This window comes from Cupressus sempervirens, chromosome 6 (assembly GCF_028749045.1).
Source record: "Cupressus sempervirens isolate cs-2001-9-10 chromosome 6, ASM2874904v1, whole genome shotgun sequence".
Taxonomy (NCBI): domain Eukaryota; kingdom Viridiplantae; phylum Streptophyta; class Pinopsida; order Cupressales; family Cupressaceae; genus Cupressus; species Cupressus sempervirens.
Window position 1 is genome coordinate 673012441 of NC_143123.1, and position 26762 is coordinate 673039202.

General features: G+C 35.7%; 1 pseudogene; it reads left to right on the forward strand.

The window, feature by feature from the left end:
* The window catches only part of LOC149553980 (putative aldehyde oxidase 4), a 139588-nt pseudogene extending 113892 nt beyond the window's left edge, over nt 1-25696 (forward strand).
* The last annotated feature ends 1066 nt before the right edge of the window (nt 25697-26762 follow it).

The following is a 26762-nucleotide window of genomic DNA, read 5'->3' on the forward strand; positions in this document are numbered from 1 at the left end:
GGCTTTGTTCCACCGCGATCTTTGCCATTTCTGACATATTTTCCCTTAATGATGTTGGATTGGAGGACAAAGATAACTCAATTTTTCTACAATGCTATTACTAAAATATTTTCGCTATGCTTCTATAAATGAGCAAGCCCAAAAACCCTAGCTTCACACTCAGCTCTCAATTGAAAAAAATATTATTGGGCTTTAATATCTATTGCACACTATACATTGCTCTCACGCTCCTCCTGCAATTTTGAATTTCGTAGAGGTTGTACACAAAATGCCTCGTTCAATTTTATCTGACTCTCGAGATATCCAGTCCCTAGTCCCAAATCGAACGTCAACTGTAGATGGGCATGTTTTTAATGCATCTGACAGTGGATAGTAAAAAATAAAGAACTCGATTAATGCTCAATAATTATTCAAGTTTTAAATTATGATGAGAAATGATTCCAAGAAAGGAGTGGATGTTTGAAAAAGTTGTAGTTTTTAAAAAAAATTATTATAATATTTTTGTTAATATGAATATTTTGCAAATTTTCAATATATTTTAATATATACATTACTGGCACTACTGTTATTGTGAACTTATATATTGATTTTGATTTGTATATTTTTATAAAATAAGTTTTCAGTATGAAATTATGTGTAAGCTTTAAGTACATAATTTTAGCCCGTGGCTATACAGCCACGAAAATGCACTTTTTTTTACATTGCTTTTTCTAACTTTTCAAAAAAAATTCAAGTCCTCTCCTTCGTAACGAAGTGCAATACAATACAATAAATATATATTGAATTTTAAAATTTTTTATAATATATTTTATCTTAAAATTACATTGATAAAAATATTTAATAAAATATTTTTGATATCTAATTATAAATTAATGTAAATTATATTTAGTAATCTTATTCTTACTTTCTTAAATTTCTATCTTATTTATTTTCTTTAAATAAATAAACGAATTTGAATAACAATATTTTAACATAACCTAATGAAAAGCATATTCATGCATGTAAAAACATTTTTGTTTGTTTAATTGGTTCAGATTTGCTTGTTTAGATTTTTATTATGTTGTCAGGGTAAGTAATCCTATTTTTTTTTGAATTTGAATTTAAATTATTATTTATTACAATAGATTTTAAAATTATGTTTCTCTATATTAAATTTATAAAAAAATTAATAATATTAAAATTTTTAATTTACTTCCTAATATTTTTTATTTTTTGTTTTCATTACATTTTTTTCCTATTTTGAAAATAAAAATAAAAATTTTCTCAAATCAATTTAATTCAATTTACACATTTCAATCTAATTCTCGAGGGAATTGATTTTTTTACATTACATTTACAATGAAAATTTTCTTTCTTTCAATTATGTTTGATGCCATACATGTAAAGTTAACATTTCTTACCCTAATCTAATAAAATAATTTAAGTACCAAATTAAATTATTCCACAACAAAATTAGAATATCAAAATTAGCATAGTATTTTTACTATTTGGGTGCTAATCCAAATTAGAATTTCTTTCGTATGTGTTTTGTATAGTTATAATAAGTGTTTAATGCCTTACATGAATCTTAAGTGTTTAAATTTCTTTCACAACATTTCTATCTCTACACCTTTTTCTTGTTTCAAAGTCTTTCAAGGTATTGGTGATTCCAAAGATCTTTGATATCTATTTCTTCATAAAGTTATTTTCACTATTGTTCCTCACTAACTAGTTCATTACCTATACCTCTTAATCCATTAGCTTTAGAGCATATGGCAGGAACTGTGATGCATCGCGTCTCTTGTTATATAATGGAGATCATGCGTGTTCCTTTCAATTACTGAAAATCAACAAAAGAATTTATAAGGTCTGTTATGTTAAAGTATGCAGCGGTCACATTAATACAAATTATTAATTGCTTCAAGATTCCTTATATAAAGAATATACATAGCAAGAATTCTTATATACATAAGTATTAAATATAAATCTAATTTTGAAACTATAACAATATTATATTGGATATCAACACCAATGTTCTCAATTTTGATCAATGGTTCACCTCATGGCTACTTTGAGTGTTCTAGAGGAATTAGACAATGCAACCCAATTTCCCCCTTCCTCTCATCACAATGGAAGAATCTCTCAATAGGAGGTTGAGTAGTCTCTAAAATCGATGCATACTAAATGGTGTGGAAGTCACATCCTCACTAAGACCATTAACACACCAACAATTCGCAGATGATACAATGTTGTTTGGTAAAGGGACTATAGCCGAAGCAATGCAGATGAAGAAACTACTATCAAACTATGCAAAGGCCTCGAGTCAAGAGGTGAACACAAAGAAGTCACAAATCTTCTTCTTTTTTGTCAAACAAAGGGCACAACAAAGAATACTGGACAATGTGGGATTCAAGGAGGGTAAGCTACCATGGATTTACTTGGGGTTCTAGTTGACAAAACTTTGAGATCTACACAAGCATGGAAACCTATTGGAGAAAATTTGGATAGGAGGATGGAGTCTTGGAATTCTAAATGGTTATCCTAGGCAGGAAGAATAATTATGCTAAAAGCCACATTGGCAGCAATCTTGATATACTTGATGTCATGCATCTTGTTACCAGTGGGTAGCTATATGGATATTGTAAAGAAAATGAGAAAATTATTTTGGCAAGGAACAGATACTAAGAAGAAATTTGTGCTAATAGCTTGGGACAAAATTTACAAATCTTTGGAATATGGATGAACGTGTAAAAAAAATCAGTTACATCAAAACCAAGTATTAGTGGCAAAACTTGTTTCGAAAATTTATTGTGAACATCATCTCAAATGGGTTAAAATATTAAGAGGAAAATATCTTGCAAACATAAATGGGAGGAGGCCTTGAGAGTACACAATTTCCCAGAGGATCCTGGATATGGAACTTCATATCTCACTCCAATGAAATAATACAAGATCGCATCACATGGAACATAAAGGAGGGAAGCAAATCTCTATTTGGGGATGATTCATGGGGAGGATACCCCATTATTAATCATAAAATGAATTCGGATAGGATAAAAAAAATATGCTTTGAAAGATGGTGAAAATATGTCAAGGATTACATCACAATTCCAGAGCCCAACCTTGAGGGTTTGTGGAAATGGAAATAGTTGGAAATTCTAAGCTTGCACCAAGAAGACATAGATAACCTAAATGAAATCATAAAAGATAGGTTTTTCATTCTTAAACTGAGTAGTGATGAAATCATTTAGAATAGTGCTAAGTCAAGGAAATACAATGTGAAGGAAGGGTACAAGATAATCTCTAATCAATAAAATTAGGCTAAATTTCAACTTCCAATTCATTTATGTTGGAGCGAAGTGTGTCTACCAAAAGTGGGATTTTTTTCTTGGATAACATTACAAGGGAAATCCTAACTGCAAACAAGTTTAAAGGTTAGGGTTTGAAGGGTCTCCAATATGCCCTTTATGCCAAATGAATGAGGATCCCAATCATCTACTATTGTTTTGTCCTTTTGCATATTAATGCTGGCAGTGGTTGTGTACGAAACTAGGGTGGCTTTCTACATTATCAAATAATATTTTGTTTCTTTTTCAATCATGGCCACTAATAAACCAAGATAATCTTTGTGGGAATTTGTGGATTATTTCACCCTCAATCCTTATCTAGGAATTATGGAAGGAAAGAAACAGGAGAATCTTCCAAGACAAAGACATGGGCATAGTTCCATTGTTAAATAAAATAGAATATGCAATAGTTCAAACAATGAATTCATGAATCTCAGTTCAACATTCTTCCCCAAATTTTTACACTAGATGGGATAATCTTATGTTTAAAAATTAGTTCGGACTCATTGTCCCTCAAGTCATAAATAAAGGAGGGCAAGTAAGCTCTAGGGAAAGAGAAAGTTGTTGTTGGTCTCCGCCAACAAGTGGTTGGTACATGTTATACTTTGATGGGGCCTCTAGAGGAAACCCCAGTCCATTGGCGCTAGATGCATCATCCTCTCTAGAAAGAGAGAGATTATAGCAAGGTTAGCACTACCTCTACCTAAGGATACCAATAATATGGCGGATTTCAAAGCCTTACTAGCAGGAATATCCCTATGCTTAGAATTGAAGTTACCAAAAATAGAAATTGGAGGGGACTCAATGATTGTGATAAATGCAGTAAGGTCCAAAGCTACCCCAAATTGGAGATTGCACTCTTTGTTGGAAGTGGTGTTTTCTTTTATTAACAAATTTGAGTAGCTTACAATTAACCACATCTATAGAGAAAAGAATAGTTTAGCCGATGGTTTAGCCAAGATGGGAGCAGATGACAATCGTCTCAGACAGACACATAAAGGAAGGAAGGTTAGAGTTTTAAAGTTCAACAAGATCATGATGATTGATAGAACACACTACCTCATTGTACTCTATTGCTAAAAAATGGTTTAGTCAATAGAAATTCAAGAGAATTCGGGCGGGGTTTATTAATATCTCGTTAGAGAAGAATGAGGAAGAAGATGAAATAGTGGTGGAAGGTGTAGAGATAGTGGAAAACAATGAGCATAAGCAGAATGGGTAGATACGAAGAAGGAAATAGCAGATCCCATGATGGATACAGAGGTCGAGTCAAAGGATGTTGAGGAAGTAGAGGCAGAGTAGCATGACTCCTAGGGACTAAACCCTCAACAATTTGAGTCAGAAACAGGATCGTCAACTTCCTTAGACTAAGGAGTAACAGATAAAATCTCCATACTCTATTAGGTCTAGTTTTTTGTAAAAATGATCTTCTAGCTTCTATTGTATGATCTTTCAGTGGAACAAGTTCTAGGTTAGCAATCACCCCATTTCTTAGGAGGCTCATCTTTAGTTAGAGTATGTTTTCCTCATATTTTTTCTTAGTTTTCTTCCAACAACTTTGTGGCTTTAAGCTATGTTATTTTTAGTGTAACACGAGGACTCACACCCCCTCCCAAACCTCGAATTACCCGTCCTCGAGACATCCCCGCATCAAGTACTTGAGTACCCAAGTACCCCCACACCTCCGTCATTCTGCAACCATGCCACCACTGAGATGGCTACTTGAATTTCTATTTGAATATTGATTTTTGAATGTTGCTATTGGGTATTTAATATGTTACTATGTTGAATGTTCAATAATTCTAGTTCATGTTTCAATTTTGCTATGTTCAAGTATTTTAATTTGGCATGTTCTACTAAAACATCACTTCATAACTAGCATTTCAAGTTCTATATGTATGATAGACAACACCCCTCCCTGCCCCATCCTCCGCTTGCCATCCTCCCTTGGTCATCCCGAAAATGTAGCACATTTTACCTATGTCCCAGAAACTCATCCCGATGTAACCCAATACTAGTGTAACACTGGTTATTTTTATCATTTTTTAATACAAAGCTTTTGGCTCCAGCCCCTTATTCATCAAAAATTAAAGATGCACTATTGAATAAAATATTTAATTAATTAAAAATTGAAAATTATATTTTTATTTTTCAAATTAATCAATAACTCTTACCATCCACAAACAAAAGTGTTAAAAATAAAAAATCAGTTATTTTAAACTTTTAATTTATTGAGAATTTTGATTAACGGTGCATCTTGATCCCTATAAAGATGTTGTCATAATCTATATCCTCAAGGAACCATTTGAGATTAACATCTTTCTATCCCCCAAATCTATTCTTCAAAATGAGAAATATAATATGTTGGATATATGCCTTGAAAATTAAGATAATAAACAACAATTAGGAAGAGTTAAAATAGATACGATAACCACCAAATTACCCTAGGAAAACCCTTCAAGAATGAAGGGAAAAACCTAGCCAGACAACAAAAGATCATTTTATTGATAATAAAATTCAAGTGGTACAATGCTTTTCGCTTGATGCGATATAAATAACAAAAAGAGATACTCTTCACATTCCAATCGAAGGTCTCTTCAATAACTCTTTATTTTTAATACAACTCTTCGAATTGTCATGCCTCAATGCATGTTGAATGATACATGTCTTTATATTTAATATTACAATTTAAACATAAGTGTCATTTTTAGTTGAAGGTAACCATAATGGTAAAACGCTCAGAGATAAGGATCTCTATCCCAGCTACAAACTCCAACACTCCCTCTTAGCGAGAGAGAGATCTTTAGCTAAACAATAACACAAGGCTGCAATTAAAATGTCAGTGATAAAATCTAACCACAAAAGTTCATGGAATCACTCAACATGGAAAACCTGCAAGAAACACAACCAACTTTCATCATAGACTCTCTCAATGTGACACTAAGAGAACAATTTGTTAATAATCATGGAATCACTCAACATGAAAAATTACAAACAACTTTCATCACAGGCTCACTCAACATGATGTTGACATGGAATTTCCCAACATGACATGTTAGTAAGGTTTACAACCAACATTTTTATCATGGATTCTCTCAACATGATACATTCATAGACTCTCTCAACATGACTTCCAACTCCCATCACATAATCTTTCAACATGATGTCATCATGGATTCTCTCAACATGATGTTCACTCCCAAAGTGAAAGAGTTGTCAGGTTGACCTTATAACTGTTATGAATAAGAACTCATAATCAGCAAGAAATGCAATCACAGCTAAGACTCATTTCCATCAAGAGTCTCAAAACCTACTATAAATTAAATCATAGCTGAAAACATTTTCCAACACAAGTCTCAAAATCTATAATACCAAGAATGTATAAGATTAACAAGGATTCCATAAATACTCCCTCTTAACTATGATCATCACAAGAAGATAGTTGATGAATCCTCCCTCTAAAGCCAAAACATCTCCCTCTTAATTAAAGCAGCATCCTCATCTCACTACTTTTTATTGCATCTTGCAACTAAGAGAGATTAGATAAACTTATCATAAATATCAATGCTAAAGGTATATTATTTCGAGTTATATAACATAAATATATGATCTATACTCGTGGAATAATGTATAGAATACATATTCCTTTCAACAATAATGCTCACAAACAAAGCACAATAAAACTTATCTAACTAGTTATCAATGCTTGATTGTTGATCAAAATCTTTTTTCACATTTCAAGCCAGTTTTGTCTCATCAGAGCATATATTGAAATTTGCAAATGGTAACAAGTATCCTAGCCAGTCTAGAGCACTACTCATATTTGGAGATTGATTAATTGCTCCCAATCAGCATCATAATACACAGAGTTACATAATCACAGATGACTCTGATAAATTTATTACTAGAAGAATAAAATTGAAGACCTCTATCAACAAAAGTGATCGTCACACACCCTCACCACAAGATAACATAGACTCACCTCACACATACAACTGTTCTCTTGCACATACATTCAAATAATCACATCACAAAAGTATAATACAAAAATAGAGTTGACACAGTTATAGAACTTATATAAGTTGATGTACAAAACGGTTATAATCATAGGTTTAAACTCTTCTCAGCACACAACTCCATAATAAGGAATCATATAGAGAACTCTTTATTTTCTACAGATACAAAGCCTTCACATATGTTTGACTCCTTCAAGAAAATGAGAGTGCCATTAAAATTAGAAAAAGCCAAATAATAATAATAAGGGTGCCATGTCATAAGAAACCGATGCCAAGACATAATACTTTTCAATGAATAGTAGAAGACAACTTGAATGCAAACCCTTAATACTTAAGGAGAGCTCATGGAAGCATAAAGGGAAAAATAAAAATACAATGCATTCATGTCCAAAACTGACAATATTATCCCAAGCATAGCCAACACCAATACACAAGTTCTCACAAAGGCAAGAATCGAAGAAGAAAAAAAATCAAAATATGCTAAGCTGAGCAATTACTTGAATGCGGGTTACACCTGTTAATTGTCGTTTCAGAGTTGAGTAAGTAAAAGCACTCAATCAACACACTTGCTTGTCGTTAGAAGACAAAACTCTTGCACAGGTGGCAACCATAGTGGAGATGAGTGGACCAAATAAGGTAACGGATAGACACTGCATCGTCCAACTAAAAGGATATGCTCGTGTTAGTGAACAAATTATCCTCCAAGAAAATACATGCAAATTAATTCTAAATGCTCAAATAAGAAGACTAATCTGTACTAACAGTTGGGTCACTTCACTATTAAAGGAGTGTAAGTGCCCTCTGAATTTATCCGTGTACAGCTCCTTGTATATTATTTACAATGAATTTAAATGGATGCTTTTAACCAGAAAGAACAAAAGGATTACAAACATCTACCTATAAACACAAAGTAGATGCAAAAAGCTAAATGATTACAAGAAAATAAACAGCAAATGACACAAAGTCCATTTACCTTGACATATTACAAAGGACAAAATCAAGAAACATATTTTTCATCTTCTTGAAAAAGTGCAGAAATAAAGTTAAATGAAGATATCTTGCAATCAAAACGTATACAAGAAACAACGATAGTAAAAGCACATTTTAGAGAAAACTAAAGTGACACAAAGATCACAATTAGCGGAAAGAGGATTGCTCAAACTCTAGGTTTTGATATGCAATCAACTTCCAAGTCTCCCTTCCCTAAAGCACAAAAGATACAAGGACCTTATTACACATTTGCAATTATAGTCACCATTAAAGAAAGCTGAAGCTCCTTCTCTGTATTACATAAACAAATCAAAACTCTCATATTTTCTAACACACGGTTCAGAAAAGAGAAATAAACACTGGCTCTACTTCCCACAACTTCACAAGAAAAATGGAACAGATTTTGGAAAACTTTCTCCTCCTTGCTGTAGCACACAGTCTGCAGTCTCGGAGAGAAAATTTTCCAATGGCATATTTATCGTTTTCTCTATCGATTTCAGTTCAATTTGATTAACTAATTCTTGGAAAGGTTGATTATTAGTACTTCACTTTTCTTTTTCCCGGAAATCTTCCCATACCCGATAGCCTTTTAATATTATCATGATATGAGATTCACCTACATAGTCTGCCCATATTTTTAATATTTGGTCACCTTTAATTAATGACACTGCACAGGGAACATCAATCAAGTAATCTTTAGGAGATTATTGACACCTGGCTCTACACTTGTCCTTGATCTTTTTGGAGAGGAAAAGGGTATGATATTTATGCAAACTTGACCATTCAAATTCGCTTACATCCTTAATTTTTATAATCTGCAATAACGTTTCATCTCTTCAGCAATTCTCACTAAACCAGCATCGTGAGTGGGCATTTGGCATCCACGACCTTCCATCTGAAATGTACCTGAGCTACATTTGGGTTAAAATGAAATCAATATTTGCCTCTTCAATTACCACCGCTGCCGATCTTCACTTTGCCTTGATATCTTTGTGTCCACCGAAGCTTCAATCCTAGCCCGTGGCTATACAGCCACGAAAATGCACTTCCTTTACATTGCTTTTTCTAACTTTTTAAAAAATTAATCCAATTATTCAAACAATTATGCGGTATATGCTTGAAATATATCTGCATTAATTATATGATGAAGAAGACAGAAAAAGTTGTTTGTGATTTGAAGGTATCTCGGGAACATATCGGGTCTTTGAGTCCTCATAGAGATCATCATCATAGGCTGGGGTCGAGTCACCAATTACATTCGGGCTCTTGAGCCGCATGAGAGCAAATCGAATGGAGGGACGGGATTGGACATGATTGATTAACTTGTTTTGATATTGCCCCCTTATCCCTACTCTCGGTATTTTGCTAAACAACTCACCTGCACTGTCCATGCTTTCTCTTCCTCAATATCTTCCCGGGCTGCGTTCTTCAAAGTTGCCTCCTATGATTCCGGCGATCATATTATCGCATTGATGATCTTTGACACTTAAGTTTGTTGAGAGATGGCAGTTTTATCGCGTAGGGATATGAATCCTTTAATTATCACTTTCTGAGTTATCTACCGCGAGTACTAAGCATTGATGCTTGAGACCCATGTTTTTGTCTTGTGTTAGTCTGCGGCTCAAAGGAAAACAAAATACGTGCAATCGCATCCGTTTCGGCTGTGTTTGGGTTTGATTTGTGCCTTCGAACTCTGTGTTATATTTTCTATAAGAAACTCCTCATTTCCTCATTGAAATTTGATATACTTGTATCTTGAAACCTGCCTCCACGTCTTCAGGATTATAAGAGATTATTACTTGATATACATCAATATCTTCGTGCATTTAATATGCTCTCTGTACATAGGTTAGCAGCATGAAGGGAGTTTTGAGGAACATGTATACTAGCATATGAACATCCCCGATCAGCACACCAAGCTAGATCAATATGACATTGCTCTATGTCTTGCGGGTTTTCCTTTTTTTTAAACCTCCTTGTTAACAAAGGATGGGATTTGAGCATATGGTGTTCATCACCAACTTGGCATGCATAACACAATTCTTGGCTTCAGCTGGTCTTCATGGGAGTGTGGGTCAACCAAACTCGGGCATTAATACGCTCGATTTCCTTTGCCATTATGTCTATTCCTTGTGTTCTGTGGGCCTAACTCTAATCGGTCTCTTACTGAATCATTGCTATGTGATTAAGCCTTTTAATCACATTCAAACTAAGCCTTTTTCCTCGCCTAATGACAATCGGCAGTTTTATGAGAAAGAATAGTTTCTTAATTCCATGCTTGCAAACATCCTTTACATTGAATTCTGGGCCAGTAATGACTTATGACGTGGTGTTTTTCCATCACAAATAAGGATTTTCTGAGTGAATTCAATTGAATTTTCATGCTATATGAGGGAGGAAGGCGCATTCTTCACTTCTTTATCGTTATAAGCCTTGAGTCCAATTTGTCAAATAATTAAACTCAGCTTGTGATGCTTCGTTCCTGTCACATATGGCCTTCATTTAGGATTTACCTCTTCTACATCTTTTCTTTGCAGCCATATCATATTTGAAACATCAAAACCTGTGGTCATTCAAATCATTGTCTTGAATCTTATGATGTTCCAAACGTTCATTAATACAATGGGCTGTGATAATAATTAGGATGCACAATCGTGTGTCATTTGTTAAGATATTTGGAATTTTCAATTTGAGACCATGTCTATATCAAACAGGAACTTGATAAATCTAATGAACTCCCTATGAATTTTGAGCCAGAATATAATGATCTCTGCACCTCTGAATTGAATCAATGAACTTCTGAGTTTGCAAATCTGCAAATTGAACCACTTCAAACTATCGAAACACTCCAAACTACTCTGAACCACTTTGAACTACTTTGAACTAATGTTCAAAAGGGTTCGAAAACACAGATCTAAAATTTGAAAAATTGTGTCCATGTAGTTACTAACAGCTCGATAGAGACTTAATAAACATCGCTTTGTTTAGGTTGGAATCAAAATGTTCTTGAAGTATATAATAGCCGATATTTATCAAGGGACAAAAGACAAAATAAGCCAGTTCAAAAGCTGCATATGAATACTTTAGAAGAAAAAATGCTGACTCGCATAAAACATGGTTGAACAGAAACACTCCAAAAATATTCTTCAAGAGACAATAGAGAATAAGAAACAATAGAAGGAACATGCCTGGGATTAAAAATATGATTTAATGAAGCCAATCGGCAGCAACATGATGCAACATAGGTTCGATGTAAAAAGATACAAACACAATATCAGACTAGCAGACGAAAAATGCAAAAGCAATGAAGGAACATTGACACAACAATAATGCAAAAACGGTAGAAAGAGAATGGAAAAAGAACTCTTGATAAAAAAAATATATATATATAACTAGACCATTATTGCAAATAGATCTAAAGAAATCTACTGAAGCTACATCTTCTAACATTCTTTCATGAGTTGTTATTAACTTAACTCTGATACCATGTTGGATATATGCCCAAAAACTTAAGATATGAGAAAAGAGGGGTAAAAATTTATTAAGACAGAAAGGAATACAACAAGGAGAGCTCAACAAGGAGCTCGATCCTGAGCAACAAGATCATCAAATTCTTGCACCATCTCAAAGGACAGTTGCCTCCTATCCCTAATATTCCAACCGGGATCATGACTAGAAGCCCATTTGGCTAAACAATCAGCAGCTCTGTTCCATTCACGAGGAATATATGTGAACCTAATGAACTGAAAAGAGGTAGAGAAGAGAATAATCTGCTTAACAATAGTGGCCAGCTGCCAACTAACATCCTCAAGCTCCTTCGAAGAAAGCATATTCACCACCACCTGGGAATCAGACTCACAGATAATCTTACTCCATCCCCGCAAGCAACACTGTTCCACAGCATATAAAATAGCTTGAGCTTCCATGAGATTGTTAGTGTAATCACCCTTATGAACTGAGAAGAAAAATTTAAGATCCCCAGAACTACAACGAGCCACTCCCCCAATACCAGCAAGGCCAGGATTCCCACAGGAAGAACCATCAGTGTTAATTTTCAGAACTCCACAGGGAGGAGGAGTCCAATGCCCATCCTGGTTAACCCGACCCTTCCTCTGATGGTGAAGCTACCTGGACACAAAAGGAAACCTTTGAGCTGCAGCCCCATCCTGAAGATAAAAATTGAGGCGATTACAGATAGCCAGATCAACCGGATCCATACCCCCATCAAGCTCACACTTCACATGAATAGTTTCCTGAAGAGAATGTGATATCTTCCACCAAAGATGCAAAAGACCAAGCCGAACATTTTGGAATATGCGACGATTCCTCTCCAACCAGATATGCCAAAGCATGAAAGATGGGCCAGCAATCCAAGCAGCATGGAGAGAAGAAGACTTGGAGGGAGCACTGCCCAAGCGGGCCCAGAACTCAGGCAAAGAGGAAGCATGCCTACAAGAGCAACCCCAAGCACTCCACCAAAGGTGCCATATCTGAGTAGAATAGGAGCAATGGAAAAACAGATGGGAGACAGACTCCTCTCCATTACCACACAAAACACAATAAGAGGGGCCCTGAAATCCCCGTTTACAAAGATTATCCCAGGTAAGACAACGGTTGTGAGCCACCAGACACATGAAAAAATTGCACTTGGACCAAGAAACTTTATTCCAAACTTGCTTCCACCAAGGGACCTCAGCATCCCCAAATAATTGCCTAGTTATCTCTTGATACCCAACAGAGACATGATATTTACCAGACAAGGTACCGCCCCAAGCCAAAACATCTGGACCAAGCAAAGAGGAACACTCTCTAGAGGCCAGAATTTGAGAAAGCTCCTGACGATCCCTGTCTGCACCTCCAGGAGGCCAATCAGAAGAATGCTTCCATCTGTAACCAACAACAGGTCCCAATTGATAAGGAGTCTTGTAATGAGCCACTTTATCCCATCCAGCGGCAAGAAAAGAGTCACAAAGAGACTAAAGATGAGGGTGCACAGATAAAATGGAAGGGAATCCATCCCAAGCATCAGACCAAAACAAAGCCTGAGAACCTCCTTTACATATCCAAAACATACCCCTCTTCACCAACATCACACCTGTCATCAAAGTATGCCAAACCATTGAGCCACGACCTTCAAGAGGAAGTGCAGAAACAGAGCAAGGATCAACACCATGAAAATATTTATGAGTGATAATACGAGCCCAAAGTTGATGTTGTCCAGAGCACCATCGCCAATAAAGTTTAGCACCCAAAGCTTGACTACTCAAGAGAGCAGATCGAAGACCAAGACCGCCATCCTTTTTAGGCCTACAAACAATTGCCCAATTAACCAAGCTCCATTTAGTACTACACAAATTACCACTCCAAAGGAATTGTCGGGAAAGAGCATCAAACTCCTTGAGAAAGTGTTGTGAGGTTTTCACACATCGCCCCAAAATCTTGGGGACCCCCTTTTTAATCGCCTTTAGGGCCAGTGGAGAAGGTTAGATGTATTTTTCGCCCGGTTTCAACTTGATTTTCCAGAGCTATCAGTTCTATCCTTAGGCCGAATAAGTTCAAAATTGATTTCAACTTGGCAGGATAAGATTGTGAATTTTGTACTTAGACGATTTCTTTTGAAAATTTGGATTTAATTGTAAATTTGAATGATTTTCAAATAAGGAAATTTTTCGTTAGACTTAGGTTCTTGGAAAATCTTTTTTTTTTTTTTTTTTTTTTGGTGAAATAGAATTTAATTTTGTAAGATGAAGTTAAATTGCAAAATCGATTTTTACTCTAGAGGCAATTTTATTTTTTGTCATAAAATTTTAATTATTTAGCAAAATCGATTTAGAGGAAAATTGCAAAAATTGGCTTTAATAGATTAAATTTGCCTTGAAAGCTTTTGGTATTTAATGAAATTGGTAAATTAATATTAAGAAATGGCTTTTGGTTAGCCAAAATTCAACTTCAAGGATGTATTAATTAGCAAACCCTTATTAAATAGAAATTTTTAGCATCCCCAAGGCACCATTTAATTTCGTTTTGCAATTTGTGGTTAATTAGTAAATTAAAAGTGCAATTTTCATTTTAGAAAATTAAAATTTTGGCAAAGTATTTAAAGTGGGCCACTAACTTAGCTTTAATTTTGGTTTTTTTCCCTCTATAGGACCAAGTCGGCCAGCCTGGGAGGAAGGTGAAAGCTGCTATAAAGGGAGTCCCCTCCCATTTCATTTTCATCAATTCATTTGCTCCTCATGCTTGGGCGAATTTGAAGCAAGGGCAGATTTCCAGACTTGGGCGAAATTGGTGGAAGGCAGTTTTTTGGCGATTTTTGGGCAATTTCTCCATTGCCATTGTTGGGCGATTTGTCTAAGGGCCAGATTTTTGCGTTTTTGGGGATTTTTGCTCCACTTTGTGGGCTGCGATTTGTGCCCTAGGTGGCAGATTTTACAGATTTTGCTCCTTCTTTGCTTGGGCGAATTTTGTGGAAGGGCAGATTTTTTTTTTCATGCTTAGCCGAATTTTGTGGGGGCCGAAATTTGTGGAAGACAAAATTCTGATTTTCTAGAGGGGCTGCAATTTTTTATATCAGATTTGGGCAATTTTGTTGGGAGAAGAGATACATATGAAAGTTTGATTTTTGCATAGAAGGCAAGTGTTGGATTAGCTTAGAGGCTTTGTTTTCTAATTTGCAAAGGGATTTGTAATTCTTTGATGTCATATCCCGGGTTCCGAAAAGTTGCTGTAAGATTATTAGTTAAGGTGAAAGTCATCATCTAGAGTTGCAAGGAGTGCTTAAGCTGACATCCATTCTTTCGCTCTTTTCTAAGAATTGCACTACTTGGTTCTTCTTGCCTTTTGGTCCACCACTCTACCATCCCGTAATAGGGCGACGAGCATAGAGGATGATAGTGCAAGTAAGAATCCCAAGTGGGCAAACGCTAAGAAAGACAAAGAGGATATGACGCCCAAAACTTCCTTCTTCTCGAAAATGAAGAAAATAACCGATACTAATATCGCTACAGTGGACATGATACGGATGAGGGACAGACTAAAGGAAGGACAATCCCCCTTGGCAAAGAGGATATACAAGAGCGGAATTGTACATGCAGCAGCTTTTCCTCCTACTTTGCCTTGTCCGGAATTGATTATGGAGTGTGCATCCAGATTTGATCTAGACAGTAAATCCATCATTTTTGGTGAAGGGAAGAGAGTGTTGGCCAACATTGGCGAACAAGCAATTGAAGAGACATTTAATATTCCCCAGAGCAAGGGCATGACAGTTGTAATGGTGGATCAGGCGGCCAAATCATTTCAAGGTAACCAAGAGGCCTACTTCTCACATCTAAAGCGGAATTGGATACACGAAGGGAGGAAAGGAGTTAACAAATCAACAAGGCTTACAGTGGCAGATTTCAAGCCGGAATATGGCGATCTCATTGTTCTTCTCAGCCGGATCATGGGCCTAGCTCAAGCTATGCAATTCGAAAACTGGATGTACTTCTTCATTGATGAAATTGAAAAGGGAAAAGGAAAATTTGATTGGGCTAGGATCATAAGTGAAAATTTAGAGTTGCAACTTAGAACAGTTCAAAACCAAAGGCAATTCTACATGGGATCCTATCTGTTTTACTTAATTGCTAGATTGTATGAGAGTCCGGGACTTAGGGCCTTAGGAGAGATTGGTAATGGGTCGGGGCAATATTTGGTGCATGAATGCTATCCGCAGCTTCATTTGCACAATAACAAGGATTACAAGATGTTTTGTGATGCATTTGCCATGAAGACAGTAAGGGTATTACAAGGGGCGCCTGCTAAGAGACTTTCATTGGAAGCAGAAGCAAGGATTAAGAAGTTTGGGAGTTGGTTCATCCAATTCCCGCAATTCACATACATTAGAGTGGCAGGAAGTACAGTTTGTCCCAAGAGGCTTCCAAGATACCCGCCCGACAAGGTAGTTTTGATGGAATTGGCTAGGCAGCTTGAGCACTATGATAGAGTAATGAGGAATGAGGGGAAAACAGGCGTTTCCTTCTCAATTATAATTGGCAATGATAGTTGCCCAAATCGGGCCACCTTTGAGGCTGCGAAAAAGGAATTGGAGTGGTATCATCTAGGATGGTACAGAGCAAGGCAAGGATTCGACCCTGTTGGTCTTATCAAGGCATCTCATGGAAGCGAATTTAAGCATGTTCCCACTATAGAGGACTTTTGGGCCAATGCAAAGGATGATTTTCACGTGAGAAAGCTAGCTTTCTCGAGATTGTCGGTGAACATGATGAGAGATATCAGATGGAGAGGCCTTGATATTCCCGATCAATTGGAGGATGATCGTAGTGTGTTGAGAGAAGACTATGAGACAGTAGTTGGAACAGAGTTGAATCCAGTGGATTGGGACGATCATCAGGATCCTTCCTTGGAGGCAGTCACAAGGACAGTAGATTTGCATACCGAGTCGTGGTATAATACCAAGTTGAGAAAGCTACAAAGACAAAAGGTTCTCCTTACTTATGAGATGATGAAACCGAAGGAAGGTCTAGTAGAATCAATCGGACAGAAGGGTGAAGGAAGTGGCCGGCAATCGGAGACAGTTAGAAATAGCAAGAAGAGGGCTTTGGAGGTAGAGAAAAGCCAAGAACGTTCGGAACCTCCAGCCAAGAGACAGCGGGCAGCGCCGTCAAGGGAGAGTATAACTAAGGCTAGAAGCCAAGAGGTCAATTCGAGTGATAAAGGGGTCGCAGTGGAGGTGAGCTCTGATTCAGAATCAAGTGGCTACAGTGAAAGTACGGAGTACTCCCCTCTCTCGGAGAACCAGCAAGGAAATATGGCAGAAACTAGTAGAGAAGAAGATGGGCCGATTGATATTGAAGAGATAAGTCAGGCGTCTAAGGCCGTTGGTGATGCTTTGTTGGTCGAACCGAATTCGGATTTGGGGAGATGCACTGCACCACTATGGTTAAGGCAAATGCTTATGCCGAGAGGCGAGGTGGTAATGGCTCCCGTAGTTGATGATATCCAAGGACTAATAGAAAAGGATGATAGCGATAACCAAAAACAGATGGCAAATACGGTGGCAAGGGTAATCAGAAGCGAAAGTGATGGTCACCGAAGGGTTCAGATTGCTATACCAACAGTCAATAAGGCAGTGGATGAGATTGCAGCCCGGGAGTACGAAATAGTAGAACATAATTTGGGAAGAAATACAGATGATATGGAATGTGAGGAGGTTCAGGAAGGCATAGCATCAATCAGAGAAAGATTGAGGAAGGCAAACGAAAGGATAGTAAAGCTGGAGGCCGAAAACAAATATTGGAGAGATTGCCAGCCAATCCAACAGCTGCATCAGGCAGCCCTTCCTCAAGACAGCGGGAGCAATTCAGAAGAGGTATCAGCTCAGTTACATGAAGTAAGGGGTTGGATCTATGATACAATCCAAGATGGGCGAAATTTCTTGCCCTCCTTCATCTCAACATTCCAGTCATTGGTGACTGTTAGAAACAAATTCAGATTATTTGAAGAGGAATGGAAGAATTTTCTTCCCATCAAGGATTTGGTTATTCCTAGGCTGCAGGCGTTCATTAGACTACCGGAGGCATATTTGGAAAGAGCCCGGTTGGTTGATGAGAGAGGATTGAGCATAGTTGAATCTTGGTATGTCGCATTGACTACCAGATTCAGAACACTTGAAAAAATTCATGATGAGATTGCACAACACGGCCCAAGCGTCGACACTTCCATTTCGACCATGATGAGCGACGTTGGGGTGGCGCTTGATTTTGAGGGTATTAGAGAGGAGGATGTCAGTGAGACAGGATTTGGATCGAGATTGGATGAGTTAGGAAAGGCTGCCGTCAAAAGGAAACATCTGAACACCCTTTCCTCACTCAATGCTTTTATTGGGTTTGCAAAGGAATATGAGAAGGATCACAAAAGGATACTACAAGCAGCAAACAGTGTGGCAAAGTCAGCAGAACTCCGAGCGAAGCACACACCTTGTCCTCCTATGGAAGAAGTTAACGAAAGGCTAGCTAAGTTCATTGCCTTAGCTAAAAGAACAAAAGAAAAAGGAAGAATTATATTAGAAGATCATCTTATGTAAGCCCAAGTGGCAACTTTCTCTTTCTTCTAGAATAGGACAAGTGTTTGTTTCTGATTGGCCACCATTTTGGTGCCTTCTCATTGGTTGCCACTTTTGCACTTTTTTCATTGGTCCATTGATGAGGTGGCATCTTCTCATTGGCCGATGGGGTGGCAACCCTAATTAGGATTTTGGATCCAATCTGGATCGTCGATCTTGTTTTGATCTCTACCGTCCATTGTATTTTGGACCTCTATATAAGGCCATTGGCTCTCATTTGTAAAGAGAGGGGTTGGAGAAATTGTTGCGAAAATAATACCAAAGTGCTCTCTTTTTCATTGCATGTTGACTAAGAACATTGGGTGTTATTGCATGTTTTCTACTTCCACATAGTTAAATTTTCTTTTCAAGTTGAAGCAATTTCATTTCAAGTTGTTAGAGTAAGAGTAAAATAAAATGGATAGTTGCATGGTAGCTTTGGTAGATGTTTGATAGGGGTCAACACTAGGCCACTAGCATCCTAGTGGCTGGTTGGGAGGCTTTGTGTGGTGATCTAGTTTACTTTCCTTTGAAGCGTTGCATCTATGGAGGTAGGGCCGCTGGTTAGCCTTCATTAGATTCGATCCCCGTCCATCTGCTAACCTTCCATTCTTAGGAGTAGGAGTAGTTGAGTAGCCAAATTTCATGCTTAGAAGAGGTTAGTTAGAGAAGTAAACCAAAACATCGGCATTCTCACCTTCCATCGCCATTCACCCTACATTGCCATCATCGCGCCATCAACATCATCTAGCATTCACACCGAACCACCATCTCCATTTTCTCACCAAGATCCAAATTTTTCTCAAACAAGAAAATGTAAGGCCGCCTACGTGATTACCAGCAAATCACATTGATAAAACTGAGCGAGTATCCAACAGTGTAAGGAACATTGGAGTTATACTCATGTCCCATGAGAGATAACTTTTCAAGAGAGGAATTGTGTATTTGATATTCTGTATCAAGCATCCAATTACTAATATGTTATGTAGTGATACAAAACTCGCATCAACAGAAAGTAAATAGGAGCAGCCTGAACCATGCTTCTATAAGTAGGAAGAGCTTGGATAACAGCTTGAAGAAGAGTAACCTGGGCAGCAGTAGAAAGCCATTTATGAGTCCAATGATTTACTTTATAAACAACAATAAACAAGAATTAAAATAAAGATGATAAACAGCAATAAAGAAGAATTAAAATAGATACAGTAATCACCAAAATTACCCTACGAAAACCCTTCGAGAATGAAGGGAAAAACCTAGCCACACAACAAAAGATCATTTTATTGATAATAAAATTCAAGTGTTACAATGCCTTTTGCTTGATGTGATATATATAACATAAAGAGAGACTATTCACATTCCAACTAAATGTCTCTTCAATAACTCTTTATTTTAATACAACTCTTTGTATTTCCATGCCTCAACGCATGTTGAATGACACATGTTTTTATATTTAATATTACAATTTAAACATAAGTGTCCTTTTCAGCTGAAGGTAACCATAATGGTAATAACGCCCAAAGGTAAAGATCTCTATTGCGGCTACAAACTCCAACATAATATTCTTTGGCAACTGATAAGACACCACTCTTCATAATTGAACTCCTTCATATCTATTGGTTTACAAAAAATACTGCTTCATATTATCACTGATAATAAGTGATATTTATTATTGCTATCATACTGTAATGTCCCTTGTCGATAATGTAGAGTATAATTACTAAGTTTGATATTTTGATGTCACTACACTTCAATCGGTAATGTTATACTTTGATACTCTGTTCTCAAATTATTTCTGTTTTGTTCTACTGAGAGAAATTTTGTCAACAGTTTGCTGGTAATATAAATACTCTTGTTTTCTGACTTACTTATGGTTTTTTGATGTACTTTGATTGTTGCAGTTTTTTCAGTATGGGAAATTAACACTTACATCTTTTTGATCATATATAAATAATGTTGCTATCCTTGGGTTTTCCTTTATGTAACTTCAATTTGTGTTTTAATTGTTCTAGGCATATACAATGTTATTGGTATCTTCTCTCCAAATATATATGTCTTGTGAATCCTAGGAATGTCCGGATAAGTATAACTTGCAAATATTATAACTATATATCCTTCCCATATTCTACTCTATAACCTATTATGTTGTTGATTCTATGTATCTTCTCTCTCCATGAACTATAATTTGTATACAATATTTATGACATTCATAGCTGTGTATCCCCTTATCAATTATTCTTCATTTTCCAATTGTCTTACATCTTCCTCTAATTGATTCTTCTCTTTAATGCCTCAGATGTATTTCTTATTATGTGTTTGTCTGAATCTTGTTACTCTATAGATTACTGTTCTTTGCTCATACATGCATTCTACGATGGATTAATGTCTTCCTCTTGAACTACTGAGAAGACCCGATTCTATTTGTCTTCCCTCAATATTAATCTACTGAAGAACTCTTATTCTCCTCAAATGCATAGATGCATAACATGATCAATGTAGTTCTGATAAAGATGCTGACAATGGGTGTAATTGCCTTTATCCCAAAATGTTGGCTTCAGCTGGAACTACGGACTACAGTGAATTTCTCCTTCCATTTTAAAGATACCATTCCTTACTGTGTTAGATGATGTTTTTGGGCGTTCACGGAATTTGGATTCAACTGACCCACTAGTCTGTCTTCTGTTGCGTTGTATGCATGGTGTGCCATTTGTATGCCGGCCTGGAGTCTCCGTGGATGTATTCCATTCCTATTTGATACGCCTGATGTGAGAGACTTTATTGATTTATGAGACTTCTTTCCCTTATTTGTCTCGCCACAGCTGACTCCTTTTCTATTCCCGTCCGCTATGGTGTTGTTGGATTGTATTTTGTTTTATATTATTCTGAATACTTGCTCTTTGACTCGTACATATGCTTTGATTTCTTAATCGATGCCTTCTTTCTTGTATCGATGGTAGCTATTCTGGTTGCAGATGCTTTTAGTGCCTATTTGCTCAATGTGGTGTACTTGACGCTTCTAAGGTATTTTTTCCTGTGCATCCATCTTCCTTTCTCCTGTAGCGGCTTGCTTGATATTGCTTGATTCCTTTCTATTTCTGTGACGATGTGCCCTCCTCCAGCTTAAAAAAAATATCCCCCGTATTTCATTCCATATTCTTCTTATATATGAATATGAACATGGCTAAAAGGTTGTGACCTTTCATTTTGTTGGTTTAGTTATACTAAAATTATTTGATTAATATATATTTATATTTAAATTTTATAGTATATAAAATATTTGTATTATTATATTTAATTTTCATTACATTAATTATATTATAATAGTAATAGATTTAATATATTTCTCTATATTTTAATTATAATGTATTAACTCAACATTATAATTAATTTTATTTTTACTAGCATTATATATTTAATAATTTTTATTGTAGGAAAATAGGGGACATGACACATACGTCGACTCTTTCCTTGGTCATTATTCCTTTGACCACTCCTTGTAAGCATTAGTAGTTTCTCTTAACCAAATTGTAACCCTTCACTAATTAATTGCTTCTTTAGGAATTACTAATAGTTCTTACTTGCTAGATTATCGATCTAGTAATTGTCGTCATCCCGTATCATGCTAGAATTGGAGAATGATAATTAATAGTTAGGCTAGGGTCCTATGGGAAGGGGCTTCCTAGAGCTGCTTGAGTATTTTTAGGAATAGTTTAAAGTTGGTGGTCCCATGAATTTTATTTTAGTTTAAAGCTTGAATGTTTAGCCCCTAAATTTTAGGAAGCTTTTGTCTTCTAAAATGTATGCACTAATAAACTATTATGTTAATAATTAGTTTCACTTCAAAATGTGCCATGTGGCAGAAAATATACCTAAGCTAGTGAGGCAATTTTCAGCTCCACCCCATTTTCACCTTCTGAAATTCTAAATTCTGAGATCTAAAAAGTACGGACTCCTATTTTCTAGAAAGAGATTCCAATTAATCTTGTAGCCTAAAAAATGAATTCTCGTGGGACCCTAGCTCCTTAAAAATAGAACTTAAGCCCTTCCCATGGAACTCCTGCCTTGATAGTACAATTGAATATTGTTTTGATTGTTTATCGGTCAATATGATAACTTCCAAAGCTCTAGTGGATTAGCATTTACATGGGGATGGAGATAATTGTAATTGCTACTATGTGTCTATTTGTCAACGCATCCTTCCCTTATGTAATTGATCAGCCTTCTAACCGTGGTCCTCTTACACGGATTGCTGATATAAGCTATGTTCATGGTTTTGTCATTTCCTATATAGTTGGTACCATCTTAAGATATCACAAGACCTTTGGATCTTCATATTGTATATTATCCAAACAGCAATTTATGTACTATGTATAATGCTTTATCAACAATACTTAGAAATATTACTTGAACTGCAATCTAGATGTTGGCTTGAGCTATTGCCGACTCTCTATTTCGGTTCTCCCTTGCTGTTACAGTACCCTCTGGTTGTAATGTCCCCTAAAATAGATTATTATTATCTGTTGTCAATAATAGATTATAATCATGTATTATTGTTTTTTATTATATTAATAAATAATATATTATATAAGTCATTAATAATGTATTATATAATTCATGAATAATATAATTATTATTTATATATTGTTAATTATATTGTATCATTTATTTATTTATTGTTAACCTAAATTGTGTTTTCAGGTTAGAAATAAAACCCGGATTATTGTAGAAAATCTCGAGTTATTAATTAGCTGCAATTATTCCTAAATTCAGCTATTTCTATATTCTGCACTTTATTTATCATTCCAAAAGAATTGCAAAACATCATTCAAAATTTAAAAAACTCGAGGCAAAAACAGGGCAGCATATTACAGGGTGGATTCTACATAGTGGTGGTTTTTCTTATATGTTCAAGAGGATAGTTTATGATTGCATTCTTTAATGTTGCATCCCTCTTTTTGAAAACAAGACAGTTTTAACGGGCATCAAACAGGACAACAAAGGTATCACACAACTCAATTAGCAGTGACCCATGATATACAGGAGGCAAAGAGATAAAAAAGAGAGAGAGATTAAAGCTACAATTACCTTGAAAGATACAATGGCCTTGTAGATGAAAAGAGGGTGATTATCAGCTGAAAGGAAAGGTCTTGCACTATGCTCTTCTACTATATCCATTCATACAGTGAAACAAACTTCAAAGTTAGAGAACATAGGTTTCAAATCTAAACCAAAGAACTCCAAACAACACTAGCAAGTTTCTCATTTCAAATTATGGACGATGAAGAGACTGAACAAAATATAACAGTTACCACTCATCCACAAAATCTGAAATTTAAAACCAAATTCAAATGCAGGAAATAATGGAGGGGACCAAAGAAAAAAGATATTAAAATATGAGAAATTATATCATCCATCTCATCCACCTCTCCATAAAAGATTTCAGGTTTGTCAAGAATATTCTGTATAATCAATTTCATAAATCCTGTTGCCTTGGACATTATAGTGTGAATAATACAAGGGAATGGCATCTAGATCCATCTCTTCAGTTATATGATTTAGAGTCTTATTTAACTAAATTCTATTTGGGAAGAGGAGAGATTTATTTAAATTTTGCATGGTGCTCAGATACTAGTGTCCTTCTAACTTACCCTTCTTCAAAATCTAAAAGGCTGTTCCTCCCACACCAAATCTCCGGGTTAAAACATGGTTGCAGCTTCTGACAGAGATGGTTTGATTTTATTGCAGTTTTCTCTTCAATTTTTTAACTGTTTGTATGGATGGATGCATTGTATTTTCTAAAGTAGAGTTGCTGCTACTCTGTGTAACTTTTTTTAATCTATATTACTCCTAGATCTAGCCGCATGTGTTACAACAGTCAAATTTAGTTTCATATCTACTATTTTATCTTTTAGCCCCAATATGTTTGGTCTGGCCTATGCACTTCTGGTATATTAAAACAACTATTTCTGTTTACCGATCGAGAAGCAAATCAGAACCATATGTATTGGTAATCCAATTTACGTTCCAGATTACTTGCAAATTTGAGATGATTTGTTGTTGTCTCTTAAACACCTGTACCTTCTTGACTTCCGTTGAATTGTCCCATTGGTTCCTCAAACATTCAGTCTTAAGAGTCATAAGTCTATCTTAATTGAACTTGGTTACAAAGACCTCATATACAAAGTTTGCAGTGATTCTTGAATCACAATTCCACGATATTATGCATACATTGCAGCTCAGGAAAATAAGGAAGATACCTACAAGGTAAAATCAACACTTCATGAATGCATAGGATGCAATGTTGGAATGTAAAAGAATTGTTTTCCCTTTCTTAAGTATGACCATACTAGAATGCCTTCTAGTAAGTGTCTCATTCATAATTATTGATAGCTTCTCCATTCCCACACAGTATTCTCATTGTTTAAAAGATTTAGATGACAAATTTGTTCATATGATCAACTAATAGTCTAATATTGAAAGAGAGTCCATGATGCAGATTGAAGGTTCTTTTGTGCAAGGAGTTGAGTTCTTCATGACAGAGGAACATCATGTTGACAAGAATGGAAAGCTTGTATCTGATGGAACATGGACACACAAAGTTCCTACGATTGACACCATACCTCGAAAGTTCAACGTTGAGATACTTAATGGCCCTTTTCACCAAAAACGTGTTCTCTCTTCAAAAGGTTTGCTTTCAAGTCTCCTGAAGTACCATAATAACATTTTTTTTTAAGATTACAACATAGAATCTGTTTGCATATATGGTGATATTTATTTAACATGGTATTTTGTAAATGAACAATTATGTTACAGCTTCTGGTGAAACCCCTTTGCTTCTAGCAGCATCTGTTCACTGTGCAATAAGAGAAGCTATAAGAGAAGCGCGCAAGGAACTTCCAACTGATAACGACAAGCACTGCCGAATGGACACCCCTGCCACCATGGATGTCATAAAATCTCTCTGTGGCCTCAATAATGTAGAACTTTTTTTAAAGAGCTTATGCATTTCTACTAAACAATAGCATTATAGCATTATAATTCTGAAATCATGGTTTACAACTAAAATCTATTTGGACATAATTAGTAATGCCAAGAGTCATTATGTAATGGAAGGAAAAAGTAGCGTATAATGGTGTGAGTGGGTTGACAAAAATTCTTATATTTTACCTTAAATTTGACAGCTTTTAAATGTCAAACTATTGACTTTTAATAGTTAAATAAATTTTCAATAAATAAAATGGCTCAAAATCCATCTCTCTATTGTCTTAGATAGATGTATTTGAGATATCTACACTAATTAAATACATGGAGTCAGGAAAAAGTAAACACCATGTTTGGTGTAGGATTGAAATGCATTTATCCACTGTCATGGTATAATAGCTGATAATTCCTCACTATATCAATTATAGCTGTAATCTCATCCTTTATTATAATTTTATTATCAGCAAATATAGTAATAGCATTATTTATCATTTAATTGGAAGAAATTCTAAAAATATCATCGCCAACCCAAAAGATGTATTTATTGACTTGTATTGAAAGCTAGAAAGAATACAAGGGAGAGATGGTGATATGTGAAAGGACTAATCTTAAGTCAACAAAGTTTACAAGCGTGCAACTCAAGAATTTGTTGGATGGATATTTTGCAAATGACGGTTTTGAGAATCAATTGCAAAATATTGGTTCCAATCATAGCATCTGAGAAACAATCTCTCTTATTTCTAATGGAAGGCTCCCCCTTATTATTGCTACTTGAATCAACAAAACACTTAAACTACATTTATTTACACTAAGCTAAAACAGGGCATTACATTCACTTATTCTCCTATTTCATAATAGATGTTACCTTCACAACACAATTCTCAATGATGGTGTGATTTACTTACAAAGTATTAGGTAGAGCAAAAAACCCAATTTACAAAAGATTACATGTAAGAATAACCTATAGTGTACCAACAACTTTTAGTATTCTGGGAGTTCATAGAAGCTCAAAGTCTTTGTATAACTCCCCACAAGATTTTGATAAAAAGAATGAAACATACATGCAACTCAAAGTCTCCAACATGCAATTTATCTTTCATGCACAACCACAAAAAATGGAGCAGCACAAAATTTGCAAGATGTTTCTTTGCTTGATTCTCCTATGCTAGTCTCATGTGACAAGCAGCTCAAAGTCTACAAGATCAAACTTAAAAATCTAATTATAACTCTGAACACAATTTGATGCTCAAAGTCTACAAAATAAAGATTAAATCCCTTTTGAGAGAAAACATGAAACTCAAAGAAATTATAGAATATGTTATCGTATGACAACTCAAATTGGGCACAAAGTCT